This window comes from Alligator mississippiensis, chromosome 3, assembly GCF_030867095.1.
Source record: "Alligator mississippiensis isolate rAllMis1 chromosome 3, rAllMis1, whole genome shotgun sequence".
In the NCBI taxonomy this organism is placed as follows: domain Eukaryota; kingdom Metazoa; phylum Chordata; order Crocodylia; family Alligatoridae; genus Alligator; species Alligator mississippiensis.
The window spans coordinates 299,859,732-299,875,354 of record NC_081826.1 but is presented as its reverse complement, the minus strand read 5'-3'; the positions used below and the strand labels follow the sequence as shown (position 1 = coordinate 299,875,354).

At 55.0% G+C, this 15,623-nt stretch overlaps 1 protein-coding gene and 1 long non-coding RNA gene across 5 annotated transcripts in view; one reads left to right on the top strand and one right to left on the bottom strand.

Annotated features, from left to right (window-relative positions):
• DNAI1 (dynein axonemal intermediate chain 1) overlaps positions 1-15,623 on the bottom strand; it is a 214,096-nt gene that overhangs the window by 20,293 nt on the left and 178,180 nt on the right. The gene's annotated exons all lie outside the window — the stretch shown is intronic.
• Positions 308-6,278, top strand: LOC132249671 (uncharacterized). The gene is made up of 2 exons (XR_009461196.1): positions 308-2,303; positions 3,363-6,278. It is a non-coding gene; the product is annotated as an uncharacterized LOC132249671 (long non-coding RNA).

The window sequence follows — 15,623 nt, the reverse complement described above, 5'->3', positions numbered from 1 at the left end:
ATTTGACTCTGGTCCCACCCCAGCTGGAGCACTGGGGCCAGGGTGAGGCACCACATATTAAGAGGGATGTGGAGAAAGAGGAGACGACCCAGAGGTGGCAATGAAGATAAGGAAGGGGTAGCTGCATGATGGTGGCTGAGAGGACGAGGCATTTGGAGACAAGGAGATATAGAGGGGACAGGAGAGGGCAGTTTTAAACATCTACAAGGCTGCCACGAAGGAGGGTGGGGGGACTGTTCTTTTCCCTTGCAGCAGAGAACAGGATTACAGCAAAGCAGATTGAGACTGGGATTCGATCTCAGGGTTATCTCCTCCCTGTAAGAACCAGGGGACGGAGGCACAAGCTGCCCAGGGCAGCGGCGGCATCTCCTCTGGGCAGTTCCCAGCAGAGGCTGGATGGCATCTGTCTGCGCTGGGGTAGGAACAGAGCAGTCATTGTATTAAGCTCCTTCACAACTTGCTTAGAAAAGCATTATTAAATCTAATGGCCCCATGCCTCTATTGCAGCTTTAATTATAACAGAAGCAGCTGAGAGGATATGGCTAGCAATCAATCTCACCAATGTGGCCGTGGCTCTCTTGAAACTTGAAAAAGGCTCATCTGACATCATGGTGTGAAACCAGAGGGACGCTCACATTAACCTGTCGCCGTGACCTCGGACAGCGGCGACGACACCGCTGATGACGGCTTTGCTGCTGAACGCTGCAACGCTGACCAGACTGCAGCGCCTGAATTAATTTGCTGTGTTTGCCACCGTCTCTCTGTTGTACTGAAACATAATTACTTCAATGCCGTAAGACCGGTTAAATCCATCTGCTTGGCTGCCTGTGGAAATTAATGGAGCTTCTTTTCAATAGAGTATTTCAAAATAAAGACAGGCTGCAAAGAAAACAACGTGGCACTCATTACGGTCCTGAAGGCAGGCGCAGCCTCATTCAAGCTCCTCATCTCTGTGTCCCACCGACAGAGCAGGCACGAGCCAGCGATGCTTCCAGCTCCAGGCAGACCAAGGGCAGCTCAATGAAACAGATACCTGGCAATTAATTAGCGGTGAGATTTCGGCACAAGAGAAGCCCTGTTAGCAGAGGTTAACTGGAGCCGGTGCACATACAGAACAGAAGCTGTGCAAATACGCTGCGTTGTGAAGGCAGCCACGTGGCAAAGACACACTCCCCGGTCAAGATGTAATGAAGCAAAGGTGGAAGTAGAGCCTTTAACTCTGGGGCAGTGTCACATCAGGCCAGATCCTCCGTCACACGGCATCGCTCAGCTCCAGTGCGGTCGGGGGGGGTGGGGGAGAAACAAGGATCCTTGTACCCCAGCAGCTAGCCAGGCCCCTAGGGGCCTTTGGGGACCAGACAAAGGCTGAATTGGCACGTGGCAGGCTGGGGTCAGGTGAGCACAGCACCTGCTTGAGCTGAGCTAAGTACCCAATGACAGCCGTTCAGCAGCTCCCCCATTCCCATGCTGTCTCTGGTTTATGGAGCAGGCACGGCAGCTCATCTGCTGTGGCCAGCCCGTCCATACTCGGGTGCAGTCCAGGCTGGGGCAGACCCTTCCAGCCCAGCACGTCTGTGGCCCTGCACTGTGCACCTGAGCAGCTTGGTTTGCAGAGAAGTCGAGTGCCCTAAACCCCAGCTGATCTCTGCCCAGTGGGCTGCAGGGGTTGCACTGCAGGCTTTCCGGTGGGTTCCCGTGTTGTTTTCCTGCAGGAAGTTATTTGAAGACCGCACCAGATGGAAAACCCAGCACTTCCCAGTAGTTTGTTCTGCTCACGGTTTGATCTCTGGGTTTACAGTTAGGGAAATACCAAGCACTCTTCCGGGACTGGAGCTTATATTCCTGCGATGGAGTTCACTGGCCTGGCACCAAACCCACAGACCAGCGGTCCTCCTCTAGCAAGTTCCTGGCCGATTCCATCTGGTTTAACGTCTTTGGGTTCATCCCTGGAGGTGCTTGGCATCATCGCTGGGGGAGAAGTACTGACATCCCACGCTGTTGGCCTAGATTGGGAGGCTGTGAAGGAGGCAGTAAAGCATGATTAAGCGGCGGATGATGTCTTAAGAGGCCTCGGGATGATAAACAAATAGTTCTTTTTTACCAATGCAGAACAGCGGCCCAGGATCATCTACGGAAAACACTGAAACAAGGCACGCGATGAAAACAAAGCGTTTTAGGCCAATGACGGGATGAAATCAGCTGCAGTCGGCTGTAACTCTGCAGTGGGCTGGCACGATCCAAGGGAAGAGCGGAAACAACAGAATCGCCATGTCTGGGGTGAAACTGCACCACTATCATCTCAGGTGCGTAGGACAGGAACGGCCAAAGGCCTCAGCCGGGATCAGGACCCCGGTGGGAGGCAGTCAGGTGGGAGGCAGCCAGGACCCTGGTGGGAGGCAGTGTAGCTTCATGGAGAGAGCGCTCGGCTATAACTTGGGAGAGCTTGGCTCTGTTTCTGATTCTATTGCTAGCCTAGGTGAACGTCTTCCCCCTTCTGTGCCTCAGTTTTTCCATCTATAAAATGGGGACAGTGACCCCAATTTAGTTTGCAAGGTGCTTTGAAATGAAGCACTGGAACAGCTTACCAAGGCAGGTGGTAGAAACTCCATTCTTGGTGGTTTTTAAGACCCGAGTAGACAAAGCCCTGGCTGGGATGATGTAGCTGGGGATGGTTCTGCTTGGAGCAGGGGCTTAGACTAGATGTGACCCCCTGAGCTCCCTTCCCACCCTCGTTTTCTATGTTTCGATGATTCTATGAGATCTGTAGATGCAAAATGTGCCACAAGCCTCAGCATCCCTATGCCCCCGTCGTTCCTGAGAGAGGCGCTACCCAGAGCCACAGGAAGACACGCTGCTGTCCCCAAATGTCTTCATGCAGTGACTTCAGCAGGAGGTGGGAGTGAGGTTTAAACACAGCTCAGCCATGTTTGTGCTCCAGGACAGCTGCTGGTGCTAATCTGCCTGGCAGGGCATAACGGCGCCCTGCAATGCGGGAGTTTTGCGCAGCGAAGATGGGCCTGGCAAAGGGGCGTTCCCGTGTCCAACAGCCGAGTGGAAAAACAAAGGGAAGTGCACAAGGAGGCATTTGGTGCTCAGGAAATGAAGCCCAGATTTAATGCCTGCAATTACACTTTCATTAGACTCATCAAGATAAGATACTGTGAGGTCCTCTTTGCAGTAAAGACACATGATTGAGGACATAAAATCCCCCCCCCCCCCCCCCCCCCAGATAAAGCTGCTATGGTTTAGGGCATGCAAGGGAAGGCAATTCAGGAAATACTGCTGGCATTTTCCCTCTGCTATAAACTCACTTGGCGGCTGGATCATTGGTTGACCACAGTTATTTCTTATTTTATTTTCAGCACCCACGAGGGAGCCGAGCAGCCAGGGGTTTATCAGACGCAGCAAAGAGCCTGGAACCATGCTGGTTTATTCTGGCCTCCTGCGGGCTTGTTGTCAGCACAGGCAAAGTCAAGTGCACCGTACGTGATTATCTGGTGCCTAAATGCTGCAGTGATGGATGCTCTCCGAGCTACAATCTCTCCCCTAATCCAGTTCCTCGCGTTTCTGGAATTGGATCAAGCCCGGCCGGCTAAAAATGACCTCCTGGAGGGAGCTCCCACCGGCTGCCGTGCCAGGGCCCAGCTCCAGCCTCCTCCAGGCATTCGGAGTCAGGACAGACCTGGTGCAATCACTGAAGGGGTCCAGGGAACTGTGACCAGGACTCAAGTTAGGGGAGATGCTGAGCTACTTGGCGGGGTCTCCTTGGACCCTGACCAGATAGGTCTCGTTACCTCCACTTCACAGATTCACAGGAGTTATAACCTGGCAACCACCTCATCTACTCCAGCCCTGCACCTTGGGCAGGACTGATTATACCTCCTCCAGCCCCGGCAACTATTTGTCCAACCTGCTCTCAAAACCTTCCCGTGAAGAACGTGTCCCCACAGGGAGCCCGCTCCAATGCTGCACGCTTTATAGATTGAAGTCTCTTTTCTATACAATCTAATTCTTCTTTGCTAGACCTTAGGCTGGTTCCTCCCTGGTCTTCCATCAGCGGACAGCTGATTGCCGTTGCCTTCGCAAGGACCTCTCACGTCCTAGAGGACTGCTATCATGTCTCCCCTCTTGCCTACGCTCCGGAGACTTGGTTCCTTCAGTGCTTCCTCCCAGACCTTGTTTTCCAAGCCTCTCCTTGCTCTGTTTTTCTTCACAACTACCCCACATTTTTAAGATGCCAGATGAGGCCTTGCAGTTACTGAGGGGAGAGGAATAAATACTCCTGGGTCGTATAAGCAACACTGCTGTGAAGCCCTCGCAAAAGGACGGTGGCCTGTTCTGCAACAGCATCACAGCCCCGGCTCCAGTTCACTACATGGTGCGCAACAGCCCCTGGTCCTCTTCTGGCTTGTTGGTTTGAGGGGTATCAACCTCACTATGGGGGCAACCCCACGTTGTCTACTATTTTTTCATCCTGTGAAGCTTTTAAGTGCTTGGTTACACAAATATTAGTCTGGGTTAATTTAGATCGAGATGATCATGCCTTGAATAGCAGGTAGGACTAGATGGCCTCCTGAGGTCATCCATCATCCAAGTCACCCATGAAAATACTGGATAGTACCAGACCCATGACAGATCCCTGTGGGACTTGATACAGCCTCATATTTGACAGCAAGCTGCTGACAGCTACCTTCTGAGTGCACATTTTCAAACAGCTTGCGGACCACAGGGAATCACAGACTCATAGGGCTGGAAGGGACCCCAAAGGATCATCGGGTCCAGCCCCCTGCACGAGCAGGAAAGACATCTGGGGTCCGATGACCCCAGCCAGGTGACCGTCCAGTCTTCTCTTGAAGACCTCCGGGGTAGATGATTGCACCACCTCTGTGGGCAGCTTGTTCCATAGTCTGGACACCCCGGTTGTGAAGAAGTTTTTCCTAATGTTCAGCCTGAAACTATCTTCCAGGCGTTTGTGACCGTTGTTTCTAGTTTCCCCCCAGGGCACCCTGGTGAACAGTTGTTCACCGAGCCCCTGATGTACGCTTCTGATATAGCAGTAAGCCGCAATCAGGTCCCCTCTCGGCCTTCTTTTCTTTAGGTTGAAGGGTGTGAGATCCCTCAGCCTCTCCTTGTATGTCTTGCCATGCGAGTTCCTGATTATGTGGGTGGCCCTTCTCTGGACCCTCTCGAGCTTTAGCACATCCTTGCTGAAGTGCAGTGCTCACAAATGGACGCACTACTCCAGCTGCGGCCACACCAATGTTGAGTAAAGAGGGAGAATCACTTCTTTGGATTTACTGGAGATGCATCGATTGATGCATGCCAGGGTTTTTTTGGCCCTACTGGCTACTGTGTCGCATTGTGTGTTTGCAAGCAGGTATTGAGGGCCAGTGCCCAAAGCCCCACTAAGGGGACTCAGCCGGTGGCCAGACCTGGTGGTAGACGTCCCAGGCCCTTGGGTGCTCTTGGCTATAGGAACTGCAGTGCCTCGACCATGCCAGGCCGAGGAGGACCTCTGCCCTTTTCATTCTCAACACACCCATGCCAGCTGGTTTTTATCACCTCGTTCCCTACTAGACGCTTAGAAACCGATTGTTTAATAAATCATTCTGGACTCAAGCACAGCCGAGCAATGAAAAGGTTGTAAATCTCTAAGAGAAGCAGAGTTTACGAGGTGAAGGAACGGCTTTTGTTGGACCAACGTATGCAGCGGGGAGGCAGGCGTTTGGGGGGGAGCGCCCCTCACCAGCCGAGAGCAAGGGAGCCGAGAGCAGCCGGAGAAAGGGGAAACCCGGGAGGCTATGAATAAAGGGACCAGCTGAAGGGAGCCGCCTGATCTCTTCAAAGTCCTTTCAAGATGAGCAAGGGCAGAAGGAGGTGTTTTTAGGCCAGAAGGGCCCATGACGACCTGAGGACACCTGAGGAAGGGCAGTTTGTGCCTGAAAGCTTGCCCTATGCAGTCAGTCCAATAAAAGGGATCATCAGTGAGCCCGTGCCTCGTATGCATTTCCTGGACTATCACGGCTACCATCACGCTCTAACAACCTCGCTGGGTAACGTGCCCAAGTGAATCACTCCTGTTTGTCTTTTAGAAAGGGACATGTGGTCCTCATCGTAGGAGCTGGAGTGGTTGGGCACAAGCTGCCCGGATCTTATTCTGCCTTTTTCCACTCAATTAAGGAGCTGTCGACTGTTAGCAACCTCATCCCCCGGTCAGTACTTGCAGGCTGTGATCACGTCACCTCTTGACATTTTTTCAATAAATAACATAAATCGAGCTTCCTAAGTCTGTTGCTCTATGTGGTGTTTTCCAGACCTCATATCATCCCTGCCACGCTCTTCTGCGCCCTGTCAAATTTTCCCCCAGCTTTGGGGAAGTGTGGAACTGGGACCAATATCCCAGTAAGAGACTCGCCAAGGCTGAATGCAGAGGTGAAGCACCTCTTTCTCCCTAGGTGATGCGCCCGTGGTTATGCATCCGAGGTCTGCACGAGCCCTGGCGGCTGCAGCGCCGGACTGGGTTCACTCTGTCCACCGTGAACCCTTCGGTCCCTCTGAGGCAGTTGCACTCCTGGACAGAGTTCACCATCTTGCAAGTGCAATGTGCTTCTTTGTTCCTAGATGCATGCTAGCGTTTGGCTGGACGTTGCCCAATAAGACCACCTCGCCAAGCGATCTGGGTTGTGCTCGAGAACCGACTTGCCTACACGCAGAGTGTCACCAGTCTTTATGTCATCTATAATGATCTAGTATTTTCCTTAATGCCCAATCGATCTCTAATCCTCCAGCTCGCTGGGCTGAGAGCAGATCCCTGCAACAGGACCCCCGGGCCTGGATGATGATTCCCCATTGCTTTTTTGCCCCTTAAGCACCTTCTAATCCAGCACTTCCCAAACTTTGGGAGCTGCTATTCTAATCCCTTCAGCCCAGGCTGCATTGGTCTTGCATAGGGCTATTTTTTTTTTTTTTTTAACTGAGAGTTTTAAGTTTTAAGAATTAATCTGTGTTACAACCTTGCCCTCACCCGTGTCCCGATAGGGCCATTTTTCTATACTATAAATAATGCCTTTCACCAGGGTTTATTGCAGGACGGATTTAGACACTATAAACCAAGGCTGAAAGCCTCAGAAGTGAGTAATAGGGCCCGCGTAAGTGGAAGGAGGTTGAAGAGGCCTTGTGCGGAGAGATAAATGAATGACCGCAAGGATGGATCGGTGTTTATGTTCCCTGTAATTCCCCATATCACATAATGCAAATGTCTGGGACGCATCCAGCTCAGGCTGTCAGAGCCGTTTACAAGAGCCATATCGTTCCGGCTCCTCCGCTCAGTTCTGTCAATTTGCCTTCGCTGCAACACACGGGAGCAAACACTTAGATGTGCTTTTAACATGATAAATGGGGATGGAGAGGAATGGGGATGCCCAGGAGGAAAGCGCATGCCTTCAGGGTCCTCCAGGAGCTGGTGAGAGGGCAGGGATCCCAGGCTCCCATCTCACCTTGCTTGGGAAACCTCAGTGCTCGCTGGACCACCAACAACCTTGACTCCTTACAGAGCTCCTCGCCTCCTCTTCCTCCCCATCACCCCCCAGGTTGGCAGTGTGCAGCGTCCTTACTCCCCTCCCTTCCTGCACGCTCAGCCCAGCTGTTACTGAACACCATCAGCTCAGCCTTGGCAAATCTGACCCTTCCCCTCTTCTAGCAGCCCCTTGGTGCTTTAGACATCCTCTGCCTTGCCTGCTCTGGCCTCCACGGTACTCACACCCTTCCTCTGCGACTAAGCTTCGTTAAAATCCATACTATCTTTGTTCTCGTCCCAAAGTCTGTGCCATCTAAACTCGATCTGGCAGCAGGACGCTTGCTGTTCTGGGTGCTCGCTGCCCAACTGCGCCTTGAAACAAAAATGGAGAGCCAGGTTTTTGGCTGGTGCAGAAACAGCCTGGAGAGGATCAGGAGGCATGCGGATCCCAGAGAGGACTTTGCAGGTCCCGGAGAAGTAGCGTGCTATGGGAGGGAGGTGGCAGACAGGCAGCCGCACGGCTGTGCTTCACCCCAGCTGGTGGGCAGACGATACAAGCTCAAACAGCATCACGCGCCGAGAGCCCTACCAGAGATATCCGCTGGGCTTTCTAGTCCAGAGAGTGCAGATAAGCTTCGGACTTCAGGTGTTTCTGACTTTTCCCACCGCGCGTGGCAGTACCCCAGATGTTCTCCATGCCCCTGTGCAGATCTGTCGGGTCCTCTTCCCACTGCCCTCCGAGCCCCACCTGGTTTCTGCGTTAGGTGCAGGACAAAGGGAGCGGGTCTCCTGGTTTTCTCCGTGAAGACCCCTGTGCCTGGTAGTGGGAGCTGTCCTTCTTAAGCAAGCAGGATTCATCAAGCCTTTGGTCCCAGGCAACCTTGCAACCTGCGCCTCTGATGAGGCCACGGACCTGTGTATGATGAACTGGCCCTGCTCAGGCTGGGCCCCGGAAGAGGAAACTATTTTTGCTTCCTTCTGGCTCAACAAGTCTCTGAAATCCCAACACCCTGACTCAGGAGGGAGGGCAAGGACAATCCTGTGGGTGCTGAGACCCCAACGCCTCCTGGGATGTCCTCCAAAAGCAGGTTTCAGAGACTGCATGTTCTGGGGCCCAGCTCCGGTACGTCGGCCACAGTTCCCAAACTGACGCCCCTGAGATCAAGGCAGAGAAATCCTGATTCAGACAACTGAGCTGCGCGGTGTGATTAGCGGAGGTGTCGGACAGGCACTGCTCCCAGTGGCGTGCTCTGGGCCCAGCTGAACCGTGAGCCGAGCAGGGTTTGAAACGTGCAGCGGTGCTGCAGTTCCTGCAGGCCGTCCGCGGGCTCCGGTGCACCATCCCACCTTGCGGCTGCTCGGGAGGCTTCGCTGGGCCTCTTGATTTTATGCTTTTCGTGAGACAAAAATATTCCTCTTGCGTCAGCTACGGCGCTGGGCTCAGCAAGGCGGTTGATTCATCTGCGATTCCTTCCCGGCTTTCATTTAAACAATTCCCCCTCGAGCCCAGCAAATTAATTGGAGCAGAAGACATGTATTTGGACAGCCTGCCAGCGCAGGTGTCTGTCGGGGCTTTCTCTCCCTTGCCGAGGCGGCTGGTGGATCGCACACGCTGTGTGTGTGTGTGTGAGCGCACGCGTGTGGTGTGAAATGCTGCCTCGGGGCAGTAATCGAGGTGTGCAGGGTCAGGACTGTCTGCACGTTTTGTTTCTACCCGGGTGACGGGAAACACAATGAGAGAAGTCCGTGTTGGCTGCGTCCGGGGGGACATAGCGTATACCGGTGGAAATGAGTTGCCAATGGCATTACCCGACGCCAGCCTGGCCCCGTACGATCTGGGGAGGTTCCCCGCGGAGGCTGCTTCACGCTCCCTCCCAGCTCGGGGGCTGCCTCACCGCCGTCCATCGTTACCACTCCCCGCTTCCCCTTTCACTGCAGGGGACCTGCCCCAGTGGCTGTAGCTGTCGGACCGTCTCCAGGGTCCCCAGGTCAGACCGGATGGACGCGGGGCAGGGATCCAGCTCTGCAGAAGTCAGCAGGAAGGAGAAGCAGGGAGGCTTGGAGGGGAGCAGGCTGTCCCGGACTCCCGTCCCTGGACTCGCTGGAGAAGCGAAGGACTGGCTTACTCCTCCCAGCAAGCACCTGCCTCAGGGAGCCTCAGAACCAGCTCCCTTGCTTTGCTCCCCTCCCGGCCCCAGGTGCTGGCCTCCTCGGCTGCCCTGAGACACAGCATCAGGACCGGGGAGGAGGAGTCCTTCCTCCCCCAGCCTGGGAGGAACGGCTCAGACCCGGCTCGGGCTCTCCCCTCGCCCACAAGCAGGGAGTCTGCCTGACCCGCCATCTCTCCCCGCTTTTCTCAGCTACTCTGTGCTACGGTTCACGGAGCTCTCTGCACCTACCTCCTCCACCGCCAGCCTGGGGTTGTGTCCCTCAGGCCCCCTTTCTCCACACCGCTGCCTCCTCCTCAAGCCAAGGGCCCTGCACTCTCCTTCTCACTCCCTGTCTTCTTGCCTGGGCAGGGAGGGAGGAATCCATCGGGACGTCCTGGGAAGAACAGCACGGCTAAACCAGCCGGCCCTTCGGGGCTTGCAGCCGCTCTCCCAGCTGCAGGGTTACGGAGCAGGTGAATCTTTTCCGGTTTTCACAGCGGCCCGCAGGGCTCTGGCTACTCTGGTCTGGAGTTTGCCGACTGCAGCATTTGAACGCTCCTGCACTACAAACGGAGCGATGCCCCGGGCCAGGTATCAGACCAGAAACCCAACCCAGCACCTTCCTCTGCTAGTCACTGCGATGACACAGGTATGCTGAAACCATGATGCAAAGGCACCAGTAGAATAAGCAGCTCGTGACAGGGACTGGCCCTGGCCGGGCTGGACGAGGAAGCCTGGCCCGCAGCTCCCCGGTGCAGATCCTGCCCCAGCGCTCTCCAGAGCAGTGGTTCTGCACCGGCAGGTGGGGACGGCCCCGCGGTGCGGGCCAGGCAGCACCCTAGTCAGCAGACTGTGATGTGGGCACTGAGCAGAGCACACGTCAGCCCTCCTCTGGGCAGCCAAAGGGGCAGATATGTGGGGCCAGGAGGGGGAGAAAGAGATGGTTGCTGCCCTGGAAGGGAGGGAGCCTGTGGGGCAGACAATCCCACCGCTACCCACTGGATACCGAATGTGCAAGGCACAGAAAAGCCTCCGAGTGGGGCCGAGCTCTAGGGCTATGAAGCCACGCGAGTGCCCCTGAGGCTCACGGAGGCGACATGGGATTTAGGCGCAAGAGCTGAGTCGTATGGAGGGTCGCGCCCTTCGCCAAGCTGGCCGCAGCTGTTCACAGCGCGATGAAAAGACGGTGCAAAGGGAATTAACGATAAATGGGGATTAAGACAGCCCTGACTGCAATTAACTCACGAGTCACATGACTGGACGGGTAATTAGCAGTGACAGACGCTTAAGCAGAGTGAGCCCCAGAAATGCCAATGTTAAGTCCTGGAGGGTGGAGCTCCAGCTTGAATCTCCTGGGCCCCAGCCCCGCTACGGCGCTCTCTTCAAGGTACCCCGGGGCTTGGGGTGTCTTCATCCTGCCTTGCAGAAGGGGGACGAAGCCTGTCTATATGGTGCACGGCTGTGTTAGCACGATGCCAAGAGCTGGAGCTGGCCGAGGTCTCTGCTCCTCCCCGGCTGGGAGCTACTGTGCCTGGGCTGCGAGGGAAGGTCTCAGCACAGCACTGACCTGAGCCGCGCAGACAGACCGCAGACCCCGAGAGCTGAGGGGCCTTGCCCCTGGTGACCCGCAGTCTCATGCCAAAGCCAGGAACAGAAGCCAGGTCTGCTAGGGATTAGCTTGTGCTGCTTCCCCCGGGAAAACCAGCCCGCTTTGGGGGGAAGTAACGCCACCTCTGACCACAGCCAAGGGAACAGCCACCCTGACAGCCAACATCGAAAGAACGGGTAGTTCCCCATCCGGCCCCTGTTTCTAAGTGGCCCTGGTCAGTGTTAGCAGAGGACCCAAGGGCTGTACGGCCCCTCCAGAAGAGGCCAGAAAGGCCTGGCGGCAGAGCAAGAAATGGCCCCTTTTTGGGTCACACTGTAGATATATTCCCAGGCTGCATGGGGAACAGCAGGCTCTCAGAAAGCAGAAGTCAGCTCCAATGCAGAGCTGGAAATGCATCCCAAAAACTCCATTCGAGGAGCTAACATCACACCACGGTGCTGCCCCTCAAACGCGCACTGCGCGAGGGATGCTCAGCTCCGATGCCAGGCGTGTCAGCAGAGGCGCTGACTTGCTGCTGCAAGGGAAGAACGAGGAAGGAGTGCTCCCAGCTTGAAACCCCGGCGTGTGTGTGTGTCCCCAGCTGCCTCTCCAGTCCTACCCTAGATGCCTTTTGGTCTCCATGTGCAGGTTTGGGTTTGGAATAGTCTCATGTGCCTGACGTTTAGCCTGACATACAGAAGAAATCTGCAGGGCCTCTTCTTATACACAGTTAGGAGAGCAGATGCAAAGGGAAGAGCCTGCAAGCAGGGGCCGGGCACACAGCCTCGCTGGCTGCCAACCTCGGGGGCAGCACTTGGGGCTGGGCTCTTCCCGGGGTTCCCAAACCAGGTCCTGGCTACCAGGTGTTGGTGAGGAGGTGCCTGGGCAGGCTACCCCGGCAGCACTGCCCTGGCTGCCTTGGCACAAAGCACCTCTTACAGTGCTGCAGGGCTGGCCACGTACGCACAGTTCCCTAAATGGAGATAAGCCCAGGACAAGGGAAATGAATGAGATGCTTCAAGGCGAAGCCCTGGCCTGCACAAATCCATCAGCACTGATGTTTCCCCTATGTGTCCTGGAAAACACAGACGGGCCAAATCCTGCTCTTGGGCACAGCACTGCAAATCACATGGAAGGTGGTGGAATCCCTTGGGAGTTACAGAGCTGCGCAAGAAAGCAGAGATCTCTGTGTTGTTCACCCAGATCGCGGGCGTTCAACATCTGGCCTGTGGAGGTGGGTCGTCTGGCCTGCCGTCTTCTCCCGGGACTGCAATGGAGGAGCAGAGGGCAGGAGTCACCCACTCCTGGGGCTTGCCTAGCTGCTGCGGGGGGGAAGTGTCGGCACGGTGCCCGCTGCAGCTGCCGCCGAATTGACCGCTCCTCGTTGCTACACCAGCCGCTCGTTCAGGAGCTAGGGGAAGCTAGGCAGGAGAAGTCAGCCCTGACCTCCCTGACACAGAAGGCGCTCGGCACTGCTCAGCACCGCGCAGGTCTGAGCCGACACCTTAGCAATTATTCATGAGAACAATCGACTCGTCTAAAAATGGAGGGACAAAGGGAGCTGCGCTGGCTCCAATTCCCAGCACCTCCGTTTCAGACTAATGCACCTTCCCCGGACTGCCAGGAGTCAACCTCAGCTTAAAATAACCCACCGGTACTGCTGAGGCTGTGTCTCTACTGATGGACAAAGTGAGAGAGGGCAATGGGGTTGACGTGACATGCCGGGAATAAGGATGGGGGTGACAGGAGGCCAGGAACAGAAGAACGGAAGAGTTCTCCCCGTCCCCCCAAGCCCAGCGCGCCCACCGGCGGGCTCTCTTCTCCCCTCACCGATGCTGGTGCCATCAAGTCACGGGACCCTGGTGAACTGGGAAGAAGGATCCAGCCTCTTGCGTCTATTCCTGGAGGGTTTCATTTAGCATTTCTGTTATTTGGTGCGCTAGCAGCAAACACCTGATCTGCCTCCTGTGCAGAAGCCTTCCCTGATGGCTATTCCCCCCCCTCTAATTTTTGTTCAAGCAATATTCTCAGTTTGAAAGGGATCCAGCAGGTAGGAGAGAGTCTGTTCAGGCCCTGTGGGAGGGCCGTGGGGGCACTAGGGAAGAGGCAGGGGGAGAAGGGAAAAGATGCCCTCCTGCCCCATGCAGCAACCAGCAAAGCCTAGAAGCCCGGGAAACCCCATAGCCGAATACAGGCACAGTGAAAAAGGCCCCCCAGGGCACTTCTGGGAACAGGTCTGCACAGGTCACTGGAAAGAAAATAGTAAGAGTGACGCTGTTGGGGTGATGGTTCAAAGCCTGTGTACGCAGGGACCTCTGCCCAGTTCTAGCCGACGGCTTTGCAGAAATGCATCGAATCGTATCTACTCTATTCGGTCTCCTTCGGTGAGCACAGTCAGTCCCAGACGAAGCCGGCTTGTATCTCAGGAAACCGAGTTTTGCTTTTGCCTCCGCTCCTGGTGTATCAGGTTGGGCAGCTGCCGAAATAACTCACGTGACCGAAGAGCGGGCATGGCAACAGAAACAGCCTACTGGCTTTTAACTCTTCCAGGCACTGATGGTCACTGCAAACGCTCTGCATTGGAGCATGAAAACCACTTACATTTGGGACCTAATTTGCCAATGAGGTCATTTACCTGGCAAATGAGTGTGGGTGATCGTGATCAAGCACCTGATGCCCACATGCATATTAGCACCAGGCTGGGGACTGTGCTACCGCGAGGGCCCCAATCCTGGCTCAAAGCCTGATGCGAGGCACTGGATAAACAGAGAACACAGGCTCCAAGGAGTTTGCTGTGTAACCAAGGGAGAAGAAACTGGTCCCCGTAGCACACAGCTGGGGGAGCCCAAGGGAACAGCGAGGTGTCTGGTCCACGTGATATGCGACCCTCCCATCGCACTTGCTGCCAGCTGGGCGTGTGCCTTTCAACGTGACTTAAACCTGCCTTTTGCATCCTTGTTGGCTCTGCTGAGCCTGACCCATCAGTCTAGGCATGTGTCGCTCTTCTGAGCAGCATATTTCTCTTCCAGGGGGGAGGAGAGGTAGAGACTTCCTACAGGCTGCAAAAAGACGGCCAATGCCAGGAACAGTTTTCCTCCTGGATGCCTCAATCCAAGACGTTAGCAATGTTGCTACCATCTTCCCTGGGCTGCCCTTATGGCCCGATCCAGAAACCACCACATTAGCAAACTCGCCTCTTTGATTATAACATTTCTTAGAATCACAGAATCATAGAAAATGAGGGTGGCAGGGAGCTCAGGTGGTCACATCCAGTCCAACCCCTGCTCCAAGCAGGACCAGCCCCAACTGCATCATCCCAGCCAAGGCTTTGTCTACCTGGGTCTTCAAAACCTCCAAGGATGGAGATACCACCACCTTTCTGGGTAGCCCATTCCAGTGCTTCACCACCCTCCTCACGAGAAAGTTTTTCCTAATATCCAACCTCAACTTCCCTGGCTGCAGCTTGAGCCCATTGCTCCTTGTCCTGCTACCTGTCCCCACTGAGAGCAGCCCAGCTCCATCCTCTTTGCAGCCCCCCTGCAGGGAGGTGAAGCTACTATTCAATCCCCCTCAGTCTTCTCTTCTCCAAACTAAATCAGCCCAGTTCCCTCATCCTCTCCTCACCAGTCCTGTCCCCCAGCCCCACAATCATTTCCACTGCCCTCCACTGGACTCTCTCCAGTGTGTCCACATCCATTCTGTAGTGGGAGCCCACAGCTGGACACAGGACTCCAGATGGGGCCTCACCAGTGCTGAATAGAGGGGAAGAATCACTGCCCTCCATCTGCTGGCAATGCTTCTGCCAGTTCAGCCCAGGATGTTGTTAGCCTTCTTGGCACCAAGGGCACACTGCTGGCTCATCTCCATCTTATTTTCCACTGTCCCCCCAAGTCCTTTTCTGCAGAGCTGTTGCCCAGCCCATCAGCCACAGCTTGTCCCAGTGCATGGGACTGCTCCCTCCTTTGCACTTGTCCTTGTTGAGATTTCTTTTGGCCCAATCCTCCAATGTGTCAAGGTCACTCTGAATCCTAGCCCTGCCCTCCAGCATATCTACTACTCCCCCCAGATTGGTGTCATCCATGAACTTGCTTAGGGTGCGCTGCATCCCATCTTCCAGATTGGTAATAAAGATATTGAACAAAACCAGCCCCAGGACTGCTTTTTATCTTACTTTCATCTGTTTTGGTTTGAAGCCTTTGTTCCGCTGCTGTTTTTCTCTCCTGCTTGAGCGTCAGAGGGGTTGATGCGTGGCTGTTTTAGATGTTTTGTTAAACAGCTGCATTCTTCTGAGCGTGGTAACAAAATGCTTTAATTTCTTCCTACCCAGCAGATGAAAAGAAGCTGGAAGTGTTTACCTAACTAAGCAGCC